Source organism: Oryctolagus cuniculus, chromosome 12 (genome assembly GCF_051225735.1).
Source record: "Oryctolagus cuniculus isolate XC-2025 breed Fujian yellow rabbit chromosome 12, ASM5122573v1, whole genome shotgun sequence".
Lineage (NCBI taxonomy): Eukaryota > Metazoa > Chordata > Mammalia > Lagomorpha > Leporidae > Oryctolagus > Oryctolagus cuniculus.
In genome coordinates, this window is record NC_142878.1 from 28,485,860 (window position 1) to 28,509,227 (window position 23,368).

Sequence of the window (23,368 nt, forward strand, 5' to 3'; positions counted from 1 at the left end):
GGTGAATAACGTCACTGGGATTTTGATTGGGATCACATTGAATCTGTAAATTGCTTTTGGTAGTATGGACATTTTGATGATGTATATTCTTCCAATATGTGAACAATGAAGATTTTTCTATTTTTTTTTTGTCTTTTAACCTTTTATTTAAGGCATATAAGCTTCATGCATTTCATAAATTCTAATTTAGAAGCATAGTGATTCTTCCCACCCTACCCACTCTCCTACCTGCACTTCCACCCTTCTTCCTCCTTCCTCTCCTATTGCTATTCTTATTTTTACTAAAATCTATTTTCAGTTAACTTCTCTTTCTATTTTAGTGTTTTATAATTTTCATTGTAGAGATCTTTGGCATCCTTGCTTAAATTATCCCAAGTTACTTAATTTTTTTTTGGAGCTACTGTAAATGGGACTGATCTTAAAAAGTTCTTTCTGAACCATCACATTATCACATTGTCTGTGTATACAAAGGCTACTGATTTTTGTGTGTTGATTTTATATCCTGCCACGTTACCAAACTTATGAGTTCCAATAGTCTCTCAGTGGAGTCTTTTGGATCCCCTATATATATATAATCATATCTGCAAATAGGGATAATTTGACTTCTTCCTTTCCAATTTGTATCCTTTTGATTTATTTTTCTTGCCTAATGGCTCTGGCTAAAACTTCCAAAGCTATATTAAATATCAGTGGTGAGAGTGGGCCTCGTTGTCTGGTTCCAGAATTTAGGGGGAATGCTATAAATTATTTCCTTAAATATATTTATTCAACAAAATCTCATACTGTTTTCAACCAAAACATATTAACAAACGGAGAATCATTAACTATATTTCTATTGCTTTTATATTAGCATTAGAGAAATGATATTATGAATTCAAACATCATAGTCTTTTCTTCAGAGAAGTTAGTTCCTATGATTTGCATTTGTGTATCTCACACATAGAGACTTGATAACTTGCCATTTGCCTCGTGATTCATCTTCTACCCTATGGCTATACATCTCTCTTAATCTTTAAAAATATACTATATACTACTGTCTTGCAAGCTGTGACTCAATTGCCTATTTTAGTATAAGTGTTATAATTCATTGTTGAAAACTTCTTCAGGAGCAGGTGTTTGGCCCACTGGTTAAGATACCACTTTGGATATTCTCATCTATTTAAATTCCTACTGAATCTTGTCTGTTCTCCCAGTTCTTGCTAATGTATATCCTTGGAGATAAAGGTTGATGGCTCAGTACTTAGGTGTTGCCACCCAAATGGGAGAATCAGATTGAGTTTAGGCTTGTGGCTTGGCCCAGTGTTGATGTTTGTGGTCATTTGGTGAATGAATCAGTACATGAATGTGCACTCTCTCTCGCTCTCTCTTCCTGTCTTCATTTCCATCTTTATCTCTTACTCCACTTTCAAAAAATGTTAATGTAATATATAAATGAAAGATAAATTTATTTGAAAAAAGAAAGCTTTTCAACTATCACTTCATATTCTAAAATGTGCCCTCTCTAAAGCCTTACAAAATGCAGTGGCACTAGAAGGCCTCTCTTTGTCTTCCTGTCATTTATAGTTGATACAAACTCAAAAGAAATTTTTAATTTTTTCTCATATCACATACTCCAATTCTTTAATTTTAAATTTACATAAATGTAACATAGTTCTTATATACAGCCTTAAAAACATAATGATACTTCCCTCCCTCTTCCTTCCTTTCTTATAATTTTATGATAAAGTACTTTTAATTTACTTTATAATAACAAGCTTAATCTTCCACTAAATAAAGAATTTAACAATAGTAAGTGGAAAGACCACTGTTTCTCAGGTGAATGGACAAGGGCTATAAACAATAATCAAACCTCAATATGTCAGTTTTACTCATGTACATTATATTTTTGTACTGTATGTATTAGTTACTAGAAATTAGAGAGAAGATGTTTTTTGTCTTTTTGGGACTGGCTTATTTCACTAGCCAGAGTGGTCTCTAATTGCATCTATTTTGTTTTGTAAGAGAGGATTTCATTCTTTTTTTCTGACTGAATAGAATTCCATCATGCATATATAGCACATTTCTTGATTAAATCAAAATACCAGGAACATTATTCTCAGATCTAGGAAGAAAGATTGTAAAAATAATTATGGTATTAAAGGAGACCCTCTCCCAGGTAGTTAAAGCAGTCTTAAATAGTAAAAAACCTGAAGGTTCCATGATACCATATTTCAAGATATACCTCAGGGCAGTTATAATTAAAACAGCCTTCTACTAGCACAAAAATGGACATGTGAATCAGTGGAACAGATTAGAAACCCCAGAAATTAATCTGCACATCTACAACTCATTTTTGACAAATGAGTTAAAAGCATGCCCTGGTTAAAGGACGATCTCTTCAATAAATTGTGTTGGAAATTTGGATCCCCACATACAGAAGTATGAAATCCTATACAAAAATCAGCTTGTAATAGATCAAGGATCTAAACCTAAGAACTGAAACCATCAAGTTGTTAGAGGAAATCTTAGGGGAAACACTCCCAAGATGTTGGCCTAGGCAAAGACCTCTTGGAAAAAACCCGGAAGGACAGACAATGAAAGAAAAAGAGACAAATGGGATTATATCAAGCTTGGAAGCTTCTGCACAGCAAAGGAAACACTCAATAAAGTGAAGAGGCAACTGACAGAGTAGGAGGAAATACTTTCAAACTATGCATCTGATAAAGGATTAATATCCAGGATATTCAAGAGCTCACAGAACTCAACAACAACAAAGCAGACAATCCACTTAAGCAATGGACTAAGAATATTAAAAAGCACAAACAACATACTCAAATGGCCAAAGACACATGAAAAGACTTTCAGGATAACTAGTGATCAGGGAAATGCATATAAAAACCACAATGGGGTTTCACCTCAACCCAGTTAGAATGGTTATCATTATCATTCAAAAGCCAAGAAATAAATGCTGGAAAGGATGTGCAGGGAAAGATTGTCCAATTCTCATCTTTAGTGTTTTCAGTATTTATTTTTATTTGTTTGAAGGTAAAGCACGCACATATGTGAGACACTCCAGGTATGAAATATGGGTGTTCCAAGTGAGGACTTAACTACTGGGCCAGATACATGCCCCCCTATTCCAGTATTTAAACTGTGACTCTGTTTCATCCATGTATTTTTAAACAAAAAATACTGTTTCTGTGGCTATAATCAACCTCCTGATTTTGTGTATCAGTGTTCTTCATTAGGCCATGTTATGTTATCTGATATTTACTAGTGCCTTTCTAGGTTAATCTAGCATACCCGTTTTTATCATACTTACATATATTCTCAAAAGCCAAAGAATGTATTTTATAAACACCTTCTTGTTCCTTTTGGTTCATTATTTTGTATAACAGAAATATTAGTATTTGTCATTCTTTACATAATGTCTATGTTCTATATAATTAAATATTCATGTTGTAAATCTTGTTCCATTTTATTACTTTTTTCATCTTTTTATACCATTGAGGAAAGCTGAGAGAAAAGATAGATGCATTGTTTTCAATCACTGTGTTACATCTACTTTTCTCCTGTCATGATTAGTGCTCATTAATCAGTGCTATCTCCCCATTTCCATCAGTTAAAATCTCCTTATCCTTCACATTCTAAATTTTCTCAAAATGAGCTTTACTTGGAGAAGGGTGCAGTTGTCTCACTTAATGCATTCCAGGTCTGAGGAGATCCTCAAAAATACCATTTTTGTGTGATGTTTGTAAGCAATCTGAACAAGCTTTCAGATCCTCTCATTCCAAGCATCCCAGCAGATCACTAATTAGCATCTCAACTAGAATCTTCTTTATGTGTATACTGCCACTACTGAACCTGAGAAATGATTACAAGCCCCAAGAATTAAATATATGTGTTACTCCTTACTCTGTGTGCAGAAACTGTATACAGAGTATATTTTTAAAAAGTGGTAGAATGAATAATAATTCCCAGTAATTCTTTAAAGATATTTACTATCAATAGAACAGCTTGTGGATGGTTAAGTGCTACATTTTATACATTTAAAGTATTAAAGAAATATTGAGGTGATAAATATACCACAGACAAGTCATTCCTCTTCCTGCAAAGGAGAATGTAAAACCTCATGATTGATGATAAACAGTATTGCCTGTTTTCACCCAGCTTATCCTTTATCATAAATAAATGTTGACGTAGTTTGGGGGGGAAGAGAAAATGCGTCACGTGAATGTCAGTTGCTCTGTCAGACATCAAACATTTCAGAGTCTGCTGCCTAAGACCCTATCCCACCTCCCTTGAAGAGACAGAAGCTCCATCAATCACACGGACCAGCAGTCTGAGGAATAAAGTGGCTACATTTATTAAGCTAAACCTCCCTACTGGGTCCCGTTCTCACCGTTCTAGTAGCAGAGGGAATGCACAGCTTATCATATGACAAATCAAAGATTTCAAAGTGCTGTATGCTAACATTTTAGCATGACATTTAGCATCTGATACCTCATCTTTTTAAATGCTCATTTATGTGGCTTGATATTCCATGAAATTAGAAGACTCATAGGAGCAGAGATGGCCCTTACATTCTCATTAGTCAACTTCAGTTCAAGAAATTCAACTGCACTTGACGGCTGTCATTTGTCACCCAAAGTTGGATTTTCTTGTGCATTTCCAACTCTTTCCCTTTTCAATACTGGCTATGCATGAGTCAGTCACTTGCAACTAACAAAGCATTTCAGATATACTGTAATATTTGCATGATTACAACAAGTTTTGTCAGAGTTCCTCATCTAATATTTTATTTACTTTTCTTTACTGTTTTGGCTTGCAAATGTGAGGGTTTTCAAACCTTTTCAGTTTGGCCACTAGGTAAAGTTAGAGACGTAATCAGTAGGGAAGACAGCACTTAAAAATAGCAGGTGTTGTAGCACATCAGGTTCAGCCATCACTTGGGTTGCTTGTCTCTCAAGTTGGAGTCCCAGTTACTCAGCTCCCAATCTGGCTGCCTTCCAATGTGCCTAGGAAGTAGTGGATGATGGCTCAAGTGCATGATTTCCTATCACCTGCATGGAATTCCTGGCCCCTGGCTTTAGTCTGGTCCAGTCTCAGATCCCTCCCCTCCCATCTCTCTCTGCCTTTCAAATAAATAAATCTTGAAAAATAAAAGAAATGAGTAAAACAGGCTTAAAGATAATTCAAGATTTTTGTAGAAATTACCATGGGGAGATAAGTATGAAGCTTTTTCAGTTATAACTTTGCTAATTAACAGATTATTGCCAGATTTAATGCTTTACAATGATACAAATTTATGAATTTTCAGATCTTTGAAATTCATATCTCAAACTTATCAAAGAGAAGGTACTTTGGTATGGTTTGAAACTCTGTAGTATTCCTTTTTAAGGGAACTTTTTATTTTTAAAAATGAGAAGCCAAAGACAAAATTTCATAAATATGAAAAAGGTAGACAAAACAAAAGCTAAACCCAAGTGTGACCATTGATTAATTGGACTTGAAAAGAAGAGGTAGCCTTTAATTAGTTACTCTCTTGACATTTCTTCCCTTGTCATAAATGTACATAGTAATGGATAAGTGATAAATCATAGTAATATTACAGAGTAAGACTACGTAAAATATTGTAGAAGTTCATTAAAGGAGAAAGTATCATAATTTTTATTACTTTGTAGACTGTTATAACAAATTAACACCCAAATGTTAGTGACCACGTAATATAACTTTCTCGCTAATGTGGCATTTACTGTAATGCGCATGTAAAAATGGTGATCTTGCAATCATGGTCTCCCACAAATCATGGTCTCATATGCCTTCAGTCTTGTGTCTCCACCATTCCATCCAATATTGAGTCCTCTGTCTTATAGCAAGACGACAAGAAATGAGAGCATGCATTATAGGTTGACTACAAATAATGATAATGTACTGTATGTTTTTCTTAGTTTTTTTAATACTTATTTTCTTTTAAGATTTATTTTATTTGAATGGCAGAGAGAGGCAGAGAGGGAGAGGAAGAGGTCTTCCATCTGCTGGTTTACTCCCCAGATGGCTGCAATGGCTGGAGCTGAGCTGATCCAAAGCCAGGAGCCAGGAGCTTCCTCAGGGCCTCCCGTAAGGGTTCTGGGGCCCAAGCACTTAGGCCATTCTTCTGCTGCCTTCCCAGGCCATACCAGAGGGCTGGATTGAAAGTGCAGCGACCAGGACCCAAACTGGCACCTATATGGGATGCTGGCACTTCAGGCAGTGGCTTTACCTACTTCGCCACAGCACTGCCCCCTGCCTTTTCTTTTACTTATTTGAAAAAGAGAGAGTATATGCTCATCTACAGATGTACTCCCTGAATACCTACAGTGGACAGAGCTGGGCCATGTCAAAGCTGGGAGGCCGGAACCCATGTGTGGTTGCCCATGTGCGGAGGCAGTGGTGCAGTCACTTCAGTTATTGAGCCTGCGGAGTTTCAGCGTGCACCTTAGCGTGAAGCTTGAATCAGGAGCAGAACTAGGATTCAAACCCAGGCACTGTTACATGGGGTAGGTGTATCCCAAGCAGTATTAGGATCACGATGCCAAATACTTGCCCTGCTGTGTGATTGTCATTTAAAAAAATCTGGAAAATAGACTCTTGAATGCTTCAACCATAGATAAGTTACAAATGTTTGAGGAGATAGATATATTTACCCTGATTGGGCATTATACAATGATAGTAGTATCATCCATATACTACCCCATAAGTATGATTAATTTTGTGTGTCCATTAGAAATAAATAGAAATGAGAGCATGATGAAAATATAGTGATTTCTTTTTTTAAGATTTATTTTTATTTATTTCAAAGAGTTACAGAGGGAGGTAAAGACAGAAAGAGGCCTTCCATCTGCTGGTTTACTGCCCAAATGGCTACAACGGCCGGAGCTGAGCCAATCCGAAGTCAGGAGCCAGGAGCTTCTTCCAGGTCTCCCATGTGGGTGCAGGGGCCCAAGGACTTGGGCCATCTTCTACTGCTTTCCCAGGCCATAGCAGAGAGCTGGATTTGAAAAGGAGCAGCCAGGACTAGAACTGGTGCCCATATGAAATGCCGGCACTTCAGGCCAGGGCTTTACCCTGCTCCGCCGCAGCGCTGGACCCCATAGTGATTTCTTAGCCACTTTACTTTAGAACTGATACGTACTACTTCTGCTGACAATCGACTGGCCCCATGTATATTATAGTGGGGCTGCAAATATATGCCTTTGGCTAGGCTTCTGTTTTGTGGTAACAAGTTTATTTTGGGAAGGAAATCACGAGTCTTAGGCAGACCACTGGTCATTGTGTGATAAAATCTATATTTTAGAAGAAATTCTAAAGGTCATGTAATATAACCATGCTTCTGATGTTTGAGTCCTTGTATGAAATTTAATGAAGTAGCAACCCTGCTCAGACCTGGGTCTGTTGGCACATACTGGCCTATAATTATATCCACCAGTTGAGATGAGTTTGAATCAATATTGTAGGTAAAAATAGTAAAGTTTTCGTAAGACTCACTTTTGCTATAAATGATTTTACTCATTCTTATTTTTATTTGTATTCATTTCTTTCTTTGTTCAAGCAATATGGAAGGGATTCTACTCGATTTTAGACTGCCAAATATTGTCATTGACTCCCTTCATTAATACCTGGGGAAGAGCATGCTGCAAACATGTATGCCATCTGTGTGTATGTGTGTGTGTGTGTGTGTGTGTGTGAATGCTTGAGAGACATTTACCTGCTTATGCACACCATGCATGTGATAGCATAGTTGCTGACACTCAAGACTGCTCTTTTCATCATAAAGGATTCTATTTGAAAGTTTTCAGTAACAAAAAAGCATGACTGCTTGAAGATTTTTTTCCTTGGCCCCTAACTGTGCACCATTTTGACCAAAGCTAAGGCTTCTCTATTCCAGCATTGTTTACCTACACACCCAGAGAAATTACATGTCTGCATGTCCCCCCAAGCTAAGGCATAATATGTCTTCACTTATTTCCATTTATTGTGAACATTGCTAAGTCTTGGTTTTCAAGGACTTTTTTTTGTTTCTCTGTTATGTCCATTTGTTTAGTTTTCTGACCATATGAAATTGGAAACAATTTTTTATTACACATGTTAGAGAATTTTAATTTACTTACAGGATGGTAAGTAATACCTATTGGCCCGGATCGAAGTTTAACTGCATTGAGGAGCTAACTGCCTAATGCAGTCACTGTTACCCTCTGCAGTTAACAGAGATACACTGAGAAATCTAGTGATTAAAACTGTTTTGATTGCCTGGTAGGTTTTTGGTCCATTAATTGTGGTAATTTCTAAGCCTGGTAGGCTTGTTGATTTATATGTTAGCTTAAAAATCCTGTAGTTTGGGTTATGATCAGATGAAGGTTGCAGCAGGCAACTGCACGTTACCTGGATACATTCAGAGATGCTGTCTTAATACGCCTGGTGCGTATGGTGGGAATAAGCGCAATGATTATAAAGCAAAGCAATAATATTCTCCCCAGTTCAGATCGATTTATGACATGATTCCTGCAGCAGAATTAGTAGGATTCCTCCCTATCTTGGTGCTCTGATTTGGGCATTTTTAAAGAATCCTTGATGGGCTTCTTCCAGACCAGATATCATCCTCTCTGGGTAGCAAAGGATGAAGTGCTGCTACTTTTTATATTTATAAGGTGTGATGTATTTGCAAGCCTTTAGAAACTACATGTAGTAAGCATTTCTCTAGTGAGCATGGGCAGGCTTTAGAGGGCTGTAGAATGCAGGGAGTGGAGTGGGAAGAATCTCCTAAGGCGCCTTTTCTAGGGAGTGACTGCCTCTTTGAAACTGCTTTGTAGTGAGCCATGGTTGCTGACTTGTGTGTCTGTCTCCTTTCTGTCAGATGAGCTGGCGAGTAAAAAAGTTAAGAGCACCTGCCCTATACAAATATTAATTTAATAGTGTTCAAACTGAGTAAGAATGACGTATTTGAATCCTTGAGGTTATTTGAAAAGGAAGCCCCCTTCCGTTCTCTATTCCATTAACCTTTATTAAAATTTCCAATAGCAATCACTTGAAAAAATGATAATATTCACAATTGTGTGCAACAATTGTTCTTCCCTTTAACTTGAAAATAAGCAATCCCTATTCATATTCCCTAATACGGTATTTCTTCCATTATTATAAAGCCCATAGGAAACTTCTCTGAAGATTCTAATGTATCACATTAGAATATAATTTCAAAAATGTCTTGCTAAATGCTCATAAACCAAAAGAAAAAAAAAAGAATAATTCAGAATGACAGGTGGTAAAGCCAGAAATTATCCGACGCTGGCATTTTAAATTTTGTCTTTATGTTAGTTCTGGAAATATTCTTCAGTACCTTTAATAATGGTAAATAATGTCTGCATGGATAAAGCACTGCTGGGAAGTTACTTCCCCATTTCTGACCCAGCAGGTCCATTCTGCAACTTGCTTTATTCTGTAAATAGATGATGCTGTGTAAGTCTGATCTGAGAGATACACCTTTTGTTTTCTTTGGCATGGGGAAGGAAGTTAGTGTTCATGTCTCAAAGTATTCTGCTCGGAGAAATTAGAAGTGACAGTTCCATGGAGCAATTTTTATGCACATTGGAGGTCCAAGTATATGCCACTAAATGCCAAGAAGTTCATGTTCAAGCAAGATGGGAGTAAACTTGAAAAGCACAGCTGTTTATTCAGAGAAAACCTTCAAAGGAAGATACAAATTGAGAACATACAAGTTGTCTGTCGATGAAGACTGAAAAATCTTAGGCCAAAAATTGAATTCATGAAGTCCTAGTCAAGTAAATAATTTTTACTGTTTTTAGGTAGGCCTTTTTAAATAAAAGATCGACTTTATTTATTTGAAAGGCAGAGTGACAGAAGCTATTCCATCTGCTGTTTCAATCTCCAAATGGCCACAAGAGCCATGCCAGAGCCAGGAGTCTGGTTTCCTACAGAGGTGGTAGGGGCCCAAGCACTTGGGCAGTCATCTACAGCTTTCCCAAGTGCAGTAGCGGGGAACTGGACTGGAAGCAGAGTAGCTGGTACTCAAAGTATGGAATGCTGCCATCGCAGGCTGTGGCTTAAACTGGTACTCCACAAGGCTAACCCCAGGTAGCAGGTTTTTAAAAATACTATTGTATTCTTTTTTTGCAAAAAAAAAAAAAAAGCATATGTTTAAAATATTTTAAGAACTTGAAGTATTTTCGTCACAAGGGAATTACTTGGCCACTGTGAGCATAGGAAGTTTTGCTTCTGTTCTGCATACCATTTATATTCTGAGAGCATAAAACTTCACAATTTTTTTTCATCTTTCTTGTTATTTTGGTAGTTTGTGTTAATTACAAAATTTAATATGAATATTTTATGGCTTTCTCAAGCTATAGTTTTAATGCTAGTGACTTTGTGACTGTTTAACTGTTTCAGAAAAAAACTGGATAATTTAAAGGTCACACCTAGTTCTTTTTTTAAAAAGAAAGATTTATTTTTATTTATTTGAAAGAGTTATAGAGAGAGGTAGAGAGAGAGAGTCCTTCCATCCGCTGGTTCATTCCCCAGATGACCACAATGGCTGGAGCTGTGCTGATCTGAAGCCAGGAGCTTCTTCCAGGTCTCCTACATGGGTGTTGGGGCACAAAGCCTTGGGTCATTTTCTACTGCTTTCCCAGGCCATAGCAGAGAGCTGGATCAGAAGAGGAGCAGATGGGATTAGAACCAGTGCCCGTATGGGATGCTGGCACTTCAGGCCAGGGTGTTAACCCACTGCACCACAGCACTGGCCCTGATCACATATGTTTCTAATCAAAAAGTTGCCCTCCTTTCAATTAACACAGTAACCGTGGCTAATTCTCATGTCTCTATTATGTGAAAAGACAGTCCTGGACACAAAAATTGATAGTGTGTCCTACAATCATTTATAGTGTGGGTCAATCTAACAATGTTTCTTTAGCTGCGCCATCTTTTATTCCTGCTTCAGACTACATGAAATCTGAATTTCATATAAACTAATTTTTTGTAGATGTAATGATTTTTCAAGGGAAATACACAGTTGGGCATAAATAAGATTCCAAAAGTAGAGAACGAAAGAAGTGCTGTGAACCTTCACATATTTTAGGAAAGGTGCTGGACTACTGTTGCAGGACAGGAAAAGTCAAAATTCAGGGCCAGTAAGTCTGAGCTGTTCATCTTTGAGGAGACTTCAGAAAGGTCATGGGACATGGAATTAAAGGCATATATGTTCATTTTGATGCAGATGTTTTTCATAGTGTGTGGACCATGCATTTTATTTAAAAAAGCATGAATTTCAAAATTGATTTTGCACCAAAATGAACTAATATTTTTAATTCCATTTTCCCATACATTTTTTGAAGTATCCTCCTACTCTAAGAAGTTAGAAATCAAACAGAGCTAAATGTTTTCTAGAAAAAAGCTGGGGAGATGCTTCCTTGTCATACAGCATGGTCTGGGTCTACCTACAGAAAAATGCTGATAATGTGAGAGATTTCCTTTCCCATCAGCAGTCAGTTTTCAACTATCCATATACCAGTAGGGTGGCCTACAATTCCATTCAATTCTGACACCAGCTACCTGAAGTTAGTGTTAGGACCCGTAAGTTAGGGGCTGAGTCCTGCATGACTGCCCCCTTTTAAATACCATCGATAAGTCCTAGGCCACTGGGACTTCCGACCAACTGGCTCTAAATTCAAGATGTTTCACAACTCTTTTCTCATGATTGCTAATTTGAAATTTGATCCCTACCTCTTACCATATATAAAATCAAATCAATATAGATCAGAGATCTAAATGTAAGACCAGAAACTATGAAAATGCTAGAAGAAAACAGAGGAAACATTTTAAGACATTGGTATAAGTGATGGCTTCTTGAATAAGTCCCCAAAAGCACAGATTACAAAAGCAAAACGAGAAAGAAGGGGTTTGATTGAAGTCAGAAGCTTCTGCAAAGCTAAGGAAACAGCCAGGGGAGTGAAGAGACATCTGACAGCATGGGAGAAAATATTTGCAGGCTACTTAATCTAACATATCCCAGATACATAAACAACTCCAAAAACTCACCGATGAAAAAACAGCCACTCTGGTTAAATGGGCCTAGGACCTGAATAGACAGTTCTCCAGAGAAATAGAACAAATGACCAACAAACATATGAAGAAATCCTCCACCTAACTACCCCTTAGGGAAATACAAATCAAAATCACAATGAGGTATCATCTAACTACTGTCAGAATGGCTGTTATTCAAAAGACATAGAGCAGCAAATACTGGAGAAGATGTGCAGAAAGGGGAACTCGTATACACTGTTTATGGCATGATAAATGAGTGCAGCCGCTCTGGAAAACACTGTTAAGATTTCTTTAAAAACTAGAAATGGAACTGCTACAATCCTGCTATGGGGTATGTACCCAAAATACATGAACTCAGTGTGTCAAAGAGATAGCTGCTCCACATGTTTATAGCAACACTGTTCACAATAGCCAAAATCCGGAATCAACCAAGATGTACACCAGATGAATAGGTTAAAAAAGTTGAATGTGTTCACATTGAAATAGTATTTGGCTATTAAAAAAATAAATCCTGTGATTTGCAGCAAAGTGAATGGAACTAGAGGACATCACACTGAGTAAAATCAGCCATACATAGAAAGACAAGTACCACAAGTAAGCAATTCAGTCTGAACACGGAATGATGATTACTAGAGGTTGGAAGGAATAAAAGGATTTTAGATTAAAAAGTGATGGGAAGCTGGTTTATTTCACTAATTGTGACAAAGATACTGAAAAGAGATGTTAATAAGGGAAATGAGGGACATCTGGGAACTCTGTTGTCTGACAATTTTTGTTTTGTAGATTTAGAACTATTCTGAAATGAAAAGTTTTCAAAAATGACCAGAGAAGTGCATTACTCCTATATCTCCAACCAAAATGGAAAATTTCCATGTAACCTGAAGGAACATCCAGAAGAAAAGTATTAGTACCAGGTAGCTACCATATAGGGGAGTCTCATAGCAGAATGGCTTCACGGTTCCTTTGATTTTCCTGTTCTCCTTCCCTGCTGTAGCACCCTGAACTGCCAGCAAACAGTGGGATGCAGTGGAGTAAGAATAAGATAAATGTTTGTCCTTTCCCCTGTCCTCAAAAAGAAACTGTCCAGGCTAGCAGTACCAAGCTGATCTTGAGTTTGGTATGAGGGAAAGCATTAAATTCAATGAAATTAAGATCTTTCTGAGGTAGGAATTTTTATTACTAAGATGGTAATATTTACTATGTGAGAGCCACATGACAATATTTATTATTTTGGAGTAATAGGAAAATATTTCATCTAGGGGTTAGGGATGAATAAGTCCATGGGTCAGGTTTAAGAGAACAGTGTGAGGCGAAAAAATAAATTGTTTTCTGATTGCATGCCATTGTGTACAGCCCATTCAGTATAATGATTGAAGTTGCTACACAGATGCATAGAATTTATTCACAGTCTGTGATTAGAATTCTGGTCTGCTGCACATAAGTCTACCATGGAGCCAGGCTAAAATAAGTATGGTGGATATTAACATCAACAATTTAAATTTGGTTTTGGAAAGTAACTGCCCTCCAATGGACACCTCTCCCCAAATCCTTCTTCTGTTTTTATTCAATTTTATATATGCCTAGCATAGCTCTTTATGAATTTTATTTTAAAAAATTTTAAAGATTTATTTATTGACTGACTCAAAAGGCAATCAACAGAGAGGAAAAAGGAGAGAGAGAGGGGGAGAGAGATTTTCCATATGCTCACTTGCTCACCAAATGGCCACAACAGCCAGATTTCAGCCAGTCCAAAACCAGGAATGAGTAACCTCATCCTGGTCGCTCACATTGCTGGCAGGGGCACAAGGATTTGAGCCATCCTCCTCGTGCTTCCTAAGCATATTAACAGGAAGCTGGATCAGAAGCAGAACAGCTGGGACTGGAACCAGAACTCCAGAATGGGATGCCATTATTGCAAGCAGCAGCTTAACCATCTGTGCCATGTCAGTCCCTTAGTTTTAATTTTTATTCGAGAGACAGAGACAAGAATGGGGGAAATTGCCCATCTGGTAGTTCGAATCCCACAATAGCCAGAACCTGGTGATGCCAAAGCAAGGAGCTAGGGACTCATTCCTGGACTCTTACAAGGGCAAGAGGGCTAGAAATACTTGAGCCATCATTTCCTGTGTCGCAGGGGCTGCAGTAGCAGGGATCTTGAATGAAGAGTGAGAGTTGGGTATTGAACCTAGGCACTCCAGTATGGGATGGGACATTTTAATTGGTGTCTCAACCACTAAGCCAAAACCCTGCTCCTCAAGTTTTTTGTTTTTGTTTGTTTGTTTTTTTGACAGGCAGAGTGGACAGTGAGAGAGACAGACACAAAGGTCTTCCTTTGCCATTGGTTCACCCTCCAGTGGCCGCCGTGCTGATCTGATGGCAGGAGCCAGGTGCTTCTCATGGTCTCCCATGGGGTGCAGGGCCCAAGTACTTGGGCCATCCTCCACTGCACTCCCTGGCCACAGCAGAGAGCTGGCCTGGAAGAGGGGCAACCGGGACAGAATCTGGCGCCCCGACCGGGACTAGAACCCGGTGTGCCGGCACCGCAAGGCAAAGGATTAGCCTAGTGAGCCGCGGTGCTGGCCGCTCCTCAAGTTTTTAAATTGCATTTACTACTGGGACCAAGCTAAGGAGAAGCAAAAGAGAACCGCCTATAGTTTCATAGATAAGCTAGGAGAACTGTGTCTTTTTCTCTTTTGGACATTTTGTAAAGCTGAATTCAGACTTTAAGTTTTCATGAAACAAGAATATTCGTGTTTCCTTCCCAGTCCCAAACCACACTCTGCAGGTCTCTTTTTACAAAGAATTGTCTCTCAAACCCAACCACAGGTTTTTTTTTTTTTTTTTTTTTTCCATTTGTCTAGCAATGAACCCACCAAAAGAGAAGAGAAACTAATACTACTTAATCAGCTGCTTTCTGTTCAAATTTTAAGCCTTACAACTGTAACATAACCTAAGTAAATTTTGGATCACAAGCACATGATCTTTTTTGATAAAGCCACTGACTATAACGTTATACTCAGATTTATTGTGTAATCTGCTCATATGTAATTCCCAAAGTGATTTTGCATTCTACATCAAACCAAGTACTCACACATTTCTTTATTGAAAAATTTCTCTGTGAAAAATCTTTTTTCTTAAAAATTCTATACAGGGTTGACTCTATTTGTAAAATATTTTTTAAAAAATTGAAATGAAGATTAAAGTTAGTTATTTTATATATTACCAATCAAGTTGTTAAAAAATCAAAATTATATGATTTCTGTGGCCTTAGAGAGATGAGTTATTGGGAGGGTGGCCTTGAAAGAAATAGCTAAGTGCTTTTTCAGATGAAGACTACAAAGCTTTGTGCTTGTCAAATGAACAAAGTATTGACCCTGACTGCTTTCTGTGTTCCTCTGAGAGTTAAGGAAATGAATTATATTCTTCCCATTGTGTTCTTTCCTTGCTGTTTGTCAGACATCATACCTCTACTGTTGGTACCATCAAGAAATTGAATTCCATTTCTGACTCATTACTTTGCCTGTCCTGTTTGTGCTTCGTGTCATCCCGGGCCATTTACAAAGGAACCACACAGCATCCACTGAAGCTGGCCTGCAGCAATTTTGCTGTCATTTCTCTCCCCTTCCTCTCATCCCTCCAAGTCATCTTTATTTTCTTATTTTCTCTAATTCCTGTGAAATTATTTTTGCTTTGTCTTATGTTTTGTGATCTCAACAGATAGGGGAAAATGGGTAAGAATGCAAACTAAGAAATTACTTACATGTTGGAAAAATGTTTTTCCATGAGTCTTTATCATCTAATAATAAAAAAGGGAAACTGGTGAAAATGAACTCACTAATTAAAAAGTAAAAAAATTCTCTTGTTGCAATTAAAATACAATGAGCCTACTCTAGTTGTGATTTGTAACTTTAATAATTACACTTACTATTCTTTGAATTCAGAGGGAAAATGCATAAATGATTATCCCATGAATAACATGTCTAAAAAGAAAAGGTAGCTACAGCCAACTGATAGAGGTGGCTAAAGGCACATCATCTCCCAAAACCTTGCTGCTGTTTCATGATCTATTCTTTCCTTCTTTTCTTTATCCATTCTCCTCAATCAATACCAATCTTGACTGTGAGTGCCAAATGCCCTACCCTTGAACTTCACATCCTTTTAAAAAGGAGAGGCAGCATAGCAATAGAATTGAAGAGACAGCTGGGATCTGTGCCTCCTCGCCCTTCATTTTCTCCATTTGTACCCAAGATTTAACAGTTACGTTTTCACCAATCACATTTCCAAACTTCGGTCTCCATGGTCACATTACCAGAGGCTTATTTCAGAGCACATACTGGGATGACTGGTGTGGCTTGGTATGTTTTATGATTCTTTTGAATATACAGCCTTTTGAAGTAGGCGGTCCAGATAACATGACTATATTCAGTTACATTACGGTGTATGATAATTTAAATGTAGAAAACTGAGATGAGCTTGTAAATGCAATCTTAATGACCCATTCTGCAGTACAATAATTTAATGACAGTTTGTAGGATTGGGGCAAAAAGGGTAACCTGGAAACTACGTGGGAAAGAAATAAGCCTAGGGTTGAAGAGTATCCTTATTCCAAGATATAAGCCTTAGCCCTTCTTTCTTTCTTTGTTACATGAATACCTGAATTCCTACACTGAACGGAGATCTTCCCTCTTGTGGATCTTACCAGCTCCTTTGTAGATCAACAGTGCCTTGTCTTGTATCTGTTGTGTATCCATTTTTAAGATTTAATTATTTTTATTGATCTCAAATGCAGAGAGACAGAGATGGAAACAAACACATCGCTTTTCGGCCTTTTGGCTAAGATCAAGTGAAACAAACAAACTGGATCTCCCATCTACTTGTTTACTCTCCCCAAATGTCTGCAGTAGGGTTGGGTCAGATTAGGCTGAAGGGAGGAGCAAGAAACCAAATCCAGGTCACTCGCATAGGTGACAGATAGCCCAGTATTGAGCTAGGACAGACTGCCTCCCAGAATGCTCATTAGCAGAAAGGTGGTATCAGAAGCAGAGCCAGAACTCCAACCAAAGCACTCTGATGGGGGAACTTGGTGTCCCAAGCAGTGTCTTTATTTATTTGTTTGACAGGCAGAGTTAGAGAGAGACAGAGAGAAAGGTTTTCCTTTTCCATTGGTTCACCCCCCAAATGGCCACTATGGCTGGTGCGCTGCACCAATCCGAAGCCAGGAGGCAGGTGCTTCCTCCTGGTCTCCCATGCGGATGCAGGGCCCAAGTACCTGGGCCATCCTCCACTGCACTCCCGGGCCACAGCAGAGAGCTGGACTGGAAGAGGAGCAACCGGGACACAATCCGGCGCCCTGACCAGGACTAGAACCCGGGGTGCTAGCGCCACAGGTGGAGGATTAGCCTAATAAGCTGTGGCATCAGCCCCAAGCAGTGTCTTAACCACTGCCTTCAATTTCTGCCCTGGCATATCAGTTTTGATTCTGAATTTATTGTCCATTGAATCATTGTTGCATGTAATTGGTTATGCCAATATCAAACTCAACTGCAGACACTATAGTGTTTAAACAAGCATTTGAGGATGAACTTGGACAATTTATACCATGTTGGATAATTTATTAGAGGTAAATTATATGTGTATATTTTATAGATGAACAATGCAGTTATAAATTTCTGAACAGTGCATATTTATGTAGTAAACATAGATGCATATAGAGACATGTAATATAAAGAAATGTGATTCTTTGAATTTTATGAGCTAGTCAACAAAATTACATATTGTAATCTGTTTTAAGGCTAGAGGTCTCTTGGTGCTATACCCATAAACATGGTGTCTGCAGGGATGCAATGAAGATGAGGGTTATGGTGCATGTTCCAGGCTCATATAACCTGTATGCTATCCACCGTGCCTCATTTATTTAATATCTTTAAGTCTTGTTTGCACGTGGAGAATGAAGTGTATAATAATACCTGTAAGGCAGGATCATTGTGAAGATTAGCATGTGAGTATTGGACTTCTGCTTTCTACTGATCTTTGTCTACAGGCACGGTTCATGCTCACACCACCTGTTCCCAGTCCCCTCTCTTCAGGCTTTGATGAAGTCAGGTGCACCATTCCTCCCAGCTGTCCCCTCCAGCTCCCTCTGCTGGGGAGACTGAGCCTTCACACAGTGCCTTGCCTTAACCTTTCATTGAGGGTCTCTCAAATCATCAAAGAGGCCTCTCTTGGCCAGCTCCTCCACTGGTGGACTAATTATCTTAGCTTGCTTCACTTTACATTAAGTGCACCTTTCTCTGGACTTCTTTGTATTTCCCCTCTTTTCAGTTTGTGTTGCTGCCTTTGCACTAATGGAAGGTGAGCTGTACAAGAACAGGAACTTTTGCTTTAATCTCTATTGCATTTTCAGCAGCTAGAGGAGTGCCTGGCACTACATAGATACTCAAGAAATGCAAATTCAGTGATTAAGGAAACAATAAATATTTATGAGTCCTTTAATAGGCCACTCATTACAAAATATTAAAGATTTGCTATCCATTATCTTTATTATCAACTTTATTATAAATTGATAACAATCAATGATAAACCACATGATAATGTTTGTTTGATTTTTCAACAATCTCTCCACCAGAGTTCTGTTTTTTCTGTGCTATACCTAGTTTTTTTTTTTTTTAAGTAGAAGTTTGAATCAATATATTTGACTGAGTTATCTACTTTCTGAAATCAAATAGGAAAATATTTGTTCTGTGGCACAGAATCCATGCATTGACACTGCAGTTCTATCCCAGCTCTATTCTGGCAGCCATTTGTAATCATTCTTAGTTTATACTCATGTCACTGGGTCTCATTAACAGGTTTCTTTGAAACATCATTTACTGGTTTATGTTTCTACTACAATAGTGTGTTGACATAGTTGTAGATGTGTGTTTCTGTTGTTTATCTACCAGCTATATGTTTTACTACTTTACTAGCTCATGTTGTTTGTTTCCCATCAATAACTAGGTTTTCACAAAACTACAAATTTCAGGAGGAAAGTGAATTTTTAATGAAACGATATTGTAACCCTAGAACTTAGAGTTACTTAATACAGAAATGTCTTCAAAAATTTAATAGAAATACATTTCATTGAAAACAGTGTGCTTGGACATCAAATTTGCACCAAAATAGACATTTTAATTCCATTATTAGAAGAACTTTAAAGCAAAAGTGTCCTCATGCATATTTGTTAACAATATATATTTATTTTGGTAGTTAAAATTAGATTATTCCTTCATTTTCCTAGTAAGTTCTTCGGTTTGTTTAAAAATGCTTTCCTTTAGTCACTTTCATTAACTTGACTTTAAAAAAATTATATTAGCAAATGGTTTGTTTTTGTTTGAAGGGCAGAGTTAGAGAGGTGGAGAGAGAGAGAAATCTTCCATTTGCTGGTTCTCTACCCAAATGGGCGGGGCTGGGCCAAGTTAAACCCAGAGCTTCTTCCAGGTCTTGCACGTGGTTGCAGGTGGGCCCCCTTCTGCTTTCCCAGGCACCTTAGCAGGGAGCTGCACTGGAAGTGGAGCAGCCAGGTCTTGAATTGGTGCCCGTATGGGATGCGGATCTTGCAGGTGGAGGTTTACCCCGCTGTGCCGCAATACTGGTCCTATCATTTTAAAAGGTTGAAACAATGCGGGTTTATTTCCTTACATCTGATTAACTATTAAACTATTCTGATATTATTTCTAGTTGTAATCTCTTACTGAATTTAAGCTGCTTCAAATTCAAATAATTTATAACTGATAATTTCAGTATTTTGTTGTATCTAAGAATATTCCCAGAGATTTGAGAAACTGTTAACGTAGGTCACAAGTGTTTATGATTCCCCTTTCCTTTACTGTGAGAAGCATTTTACTTGCATGTTTTGTTTGCATATAGTTTGGGGCTACTGTAACCGTTGGGATGAAACTTCTAAAGGACAGATCATTTATTTTGGGTGCTCTCTTGTGTTTGTTTCTTAACAGCGGCCTCACAAACTAGTCACTTCACCATGATGTTCACTGTCCCTTCTCCATCAAAGCCAGCTGTGAATCACAATATTTCAGGAATCATTCACTGTAAGATAAGAATGAATGCGCTGCTTTGCTTACTTGTGGTGTTGATAACCTTGGGTCTGTGGAATTCGAAGGACAGTGAAATTGACCAGTGGGTCTTGACTGCATTTCTGGATGCTCAAGACACTGCCTCCTTCTGCTTCAGTCTTGTTCACTGCTGCCTGCACGACAGATGGTTCTCTGCTCTCCACGTGTGCTTCCCCCAGGCCCTCGCCCATTCTAACCTGTTCTCTGACGCACTATTCCCAATGTTGAAGCCTTCTTCCATTTAGATTCTGCTTGACCAAATCTCTCATAGGGAAAGGTCTCGTCAAGGGCCATCGTTTCTGTGCTGTGTGTGTTGTGTCTCCACTCAGTTCAGTGTTCTGTCCATCTCAACTTTGAGCTGCCATAGACCTTTCTGTGTATTCCCTTCGAGGCATGGTTCCTACCTTGTTTTATAGTTGTTGTACACATGTCCGTCATTCCTAAAGTACCGTAATGCAGTTGAAGGTGGGGATTGTTAGTTTATCCGCACTGCCTGAATGGAATCAGGGCTTACCATGTATTTAGGGATTTTGCTCTGCTGCAAAATTAATCCCACCATTGGAAGTAGAACAGGCCTGACATGGGAAAAGTGAAAAAATGTTGGTATAATGATTCCAGGGAAAACAATCACATCTTTCTCTCATTTAAGCATTATTCTGGGGGCAAAGGGCATGCCGAGAGTGAGTCTCTCTGTTTTTGAATCTTTTCTCTTCCTAGGGACTCTTGGAAGCAATACAGAAAGTGTAGGATCATACTGAGTCAGGCCATGGGGCTTATCTTGGCTTCCCTTTTATTCTTTTTTGGTATGTATCAGGATTAGGAACTAGAAGACTTTGTCTTTTCACTTTTTTTCTGAAAAAGAGGGGTATGTATTTGTCCAGAGTCTCAGTTCTGCCAATTTTTGGTTTTTTAAAGAAAATATTTACTTAAAAGTCAGTTACAGAGTACACACACACACACACACACACACAGAGCGAGCAAGCGAGCGAGCAAGTGAGAGCTAGAGAGCTTTTGAAAGTAAGAGAGATCTTGGCCAGTGCTGCGGCTCAGTAGGCTAATCCTCCGCCTGTGGCACCGGCACACCAGGTTCTAGTCCCGGTTGGGGCACTGGATTCTGTCCCACTTGCCCTTCTTCCAGGCCAGCTCTCTGCTGTGGCCCAGTGAGTGCAGTGGAGGATGGCCCAAGTTCTTGGGCCCTGCACCAGCATGGGAAACCAGACAGGTCTCCTACATTGATGGCAGTCACCTAACCATTTGGCATCTTTTGCTGTTTCCCCCACACCATTAACAGGGAGGCAGATCAGAAGCGGTGCAGCCAGGACAAGAACTAGTACCCATATGAGCTTCATGCATCGCAGGAGGGAGGTTATACCTGCTACGCTACACCAGTCCATAGTTATAGCTTTCACAATCATCTGTGCTGTGGTTACTCTCATACTCTCCATAAGTAGACCCTAAAATAAGGTTTCATTAGAAAGTATTCATAGGAATGAAGAAATGGCATAGGGAAGGATAGCAAGTAAAGGTCAAGTACAGCAAGTACAGCTAAGGTCATAAGACAGCAAATCAAGTCAACATCCCATGGACCCAGTTCCTCAAGGGAGCTCTCCAGATAATGTCAAATCAGGGACAAGATAATTTATGTGTCCTCTTTAAGGTTCTGTCCAAGGGGCTTTTACTTCTATGCGTAGGTGAGTCAGACTCCAGCAGCTAGAGGGCAGCCTGCCTCTAGAGTGCTACAGGTACAAGCTGTTGAAAGTGAGAGCCCATTGGAGCCAGCGCACATGATCCTGAAGGGATCCTATGGGGTTGGGTGGAACAGTAGCAGGCTGCCTGTGTTCCTGCACGTTTCTGCTGAGAATACTGACCCAACCAGGGCGGGGCTGAGGAGCAGGACAGCCCCGTCAAGAGGTGCACTGACTGTAGGGAATTTAAACAATCTTAATGTGATAAAAATTCAGAATACTTTCTGTAATCATGGACCAACAGTTCTGAACACTGCCACTTCTGAAGTGCTTCGAGAAACTCCCCTACATCATGCACACACACCTGTTCATATATGCACAGCCTTGGTGCCCCACTGTCCTGGCCATTGTTAGATTCTTGGTGGCTAAAATTGTTATCCTTGGCATGTTAAACAGTAACATTTGGACAAGATAGATCCTTTTTAAAAAGTCGGTCGTTATCTCCCTAGGTACAAATTACTTGGTATTCTTTCTAAACCACATGGAAACAACAACAATAGAAAACAAGAAATGTTTTTCTACTTCTATGAAGGACAGAAATGTCCTTGTGCTCCTCAAACACCACAGGCCTGGAGAGAGTAGAGGACAGAGAAGGAAGACAAACTGACAATGAGGAATGTTAACCTTGCATTTCAGATCATCTATTCTGCAGCTGTTTCTTGAACAATGGTTAGGCTATGGATACTGACTGCTATTCATTGTTTTTGATAAATGATTACATAAGCATTATTCCATTAATAAATGTAGGAGATACAAATATACTATGTGTGGTTATATATATATATATATATATATATATTCATGTGTTTGTTTATTTGCGAAGTTTATAAATATCTATTTAAACTGTGGTTCATTTCCTTATTTGAATTCAGATGTTTTTATGTTTCTCAATATAACTTGCTATATACGAACCTGTCATATTCAACTCCTCTAAAGAAAGATCCTTCCTGGCTTTACAATAACTTTTCTTCCACTTTTATTTTTTATTAACCAGAGCACTACTGCAGTTCATTTCAGCATCCTGAGCAAGACAAAAGGACCTAATTCACTACAGAAGGCTAATGCATGGTTAAATTTTACAGATTATTTGCTAGTGAGTCAGCCTATTTACTGAGATAATTCAACTTGCAAATTAGTCATGTAGAACGATTTAGCTGGCGAAGAGAGTAGGCGCATTCGCCCTAAAAATAGACACACTATGTTTGTTCCTAAAGCAGTACAGTAGCACCACACATAAGAGACAGTGAGACAGCGAGAGACTTTTTTTCTTATCCGAATGATCAATTCCTTTCCCTGATAGAGCTTGGAGTGCATTGCCAAGCGTTGGTGCCAACTTCTTTCTACACTGGAAAACAATCCCGGGCCCTGGCTAATGAATCAGGCACTAGCAGTACCACTTGGTCTGGTTCTTCTTTTGCTTTCTGCATTGCTTACATTTCCTCC

At 38.7% G+C, this 23,368-nt stretch overlaps 1 protein-coding gene across 5 annotated transcripts in view; it reads left to right on the forward strand.

Annotated features, from left to right (window-relative positions):
• The window catches only part of MDGA2 (MAM domain containing glycosylphosphatidylinositol anchor 2), an 891,422-nt gene that overhangs the window by 216,159 nt on the left and 651,895 nt on the right, over positions 1-23,368 (forward strand). The window lies entirely within an intron of this gene.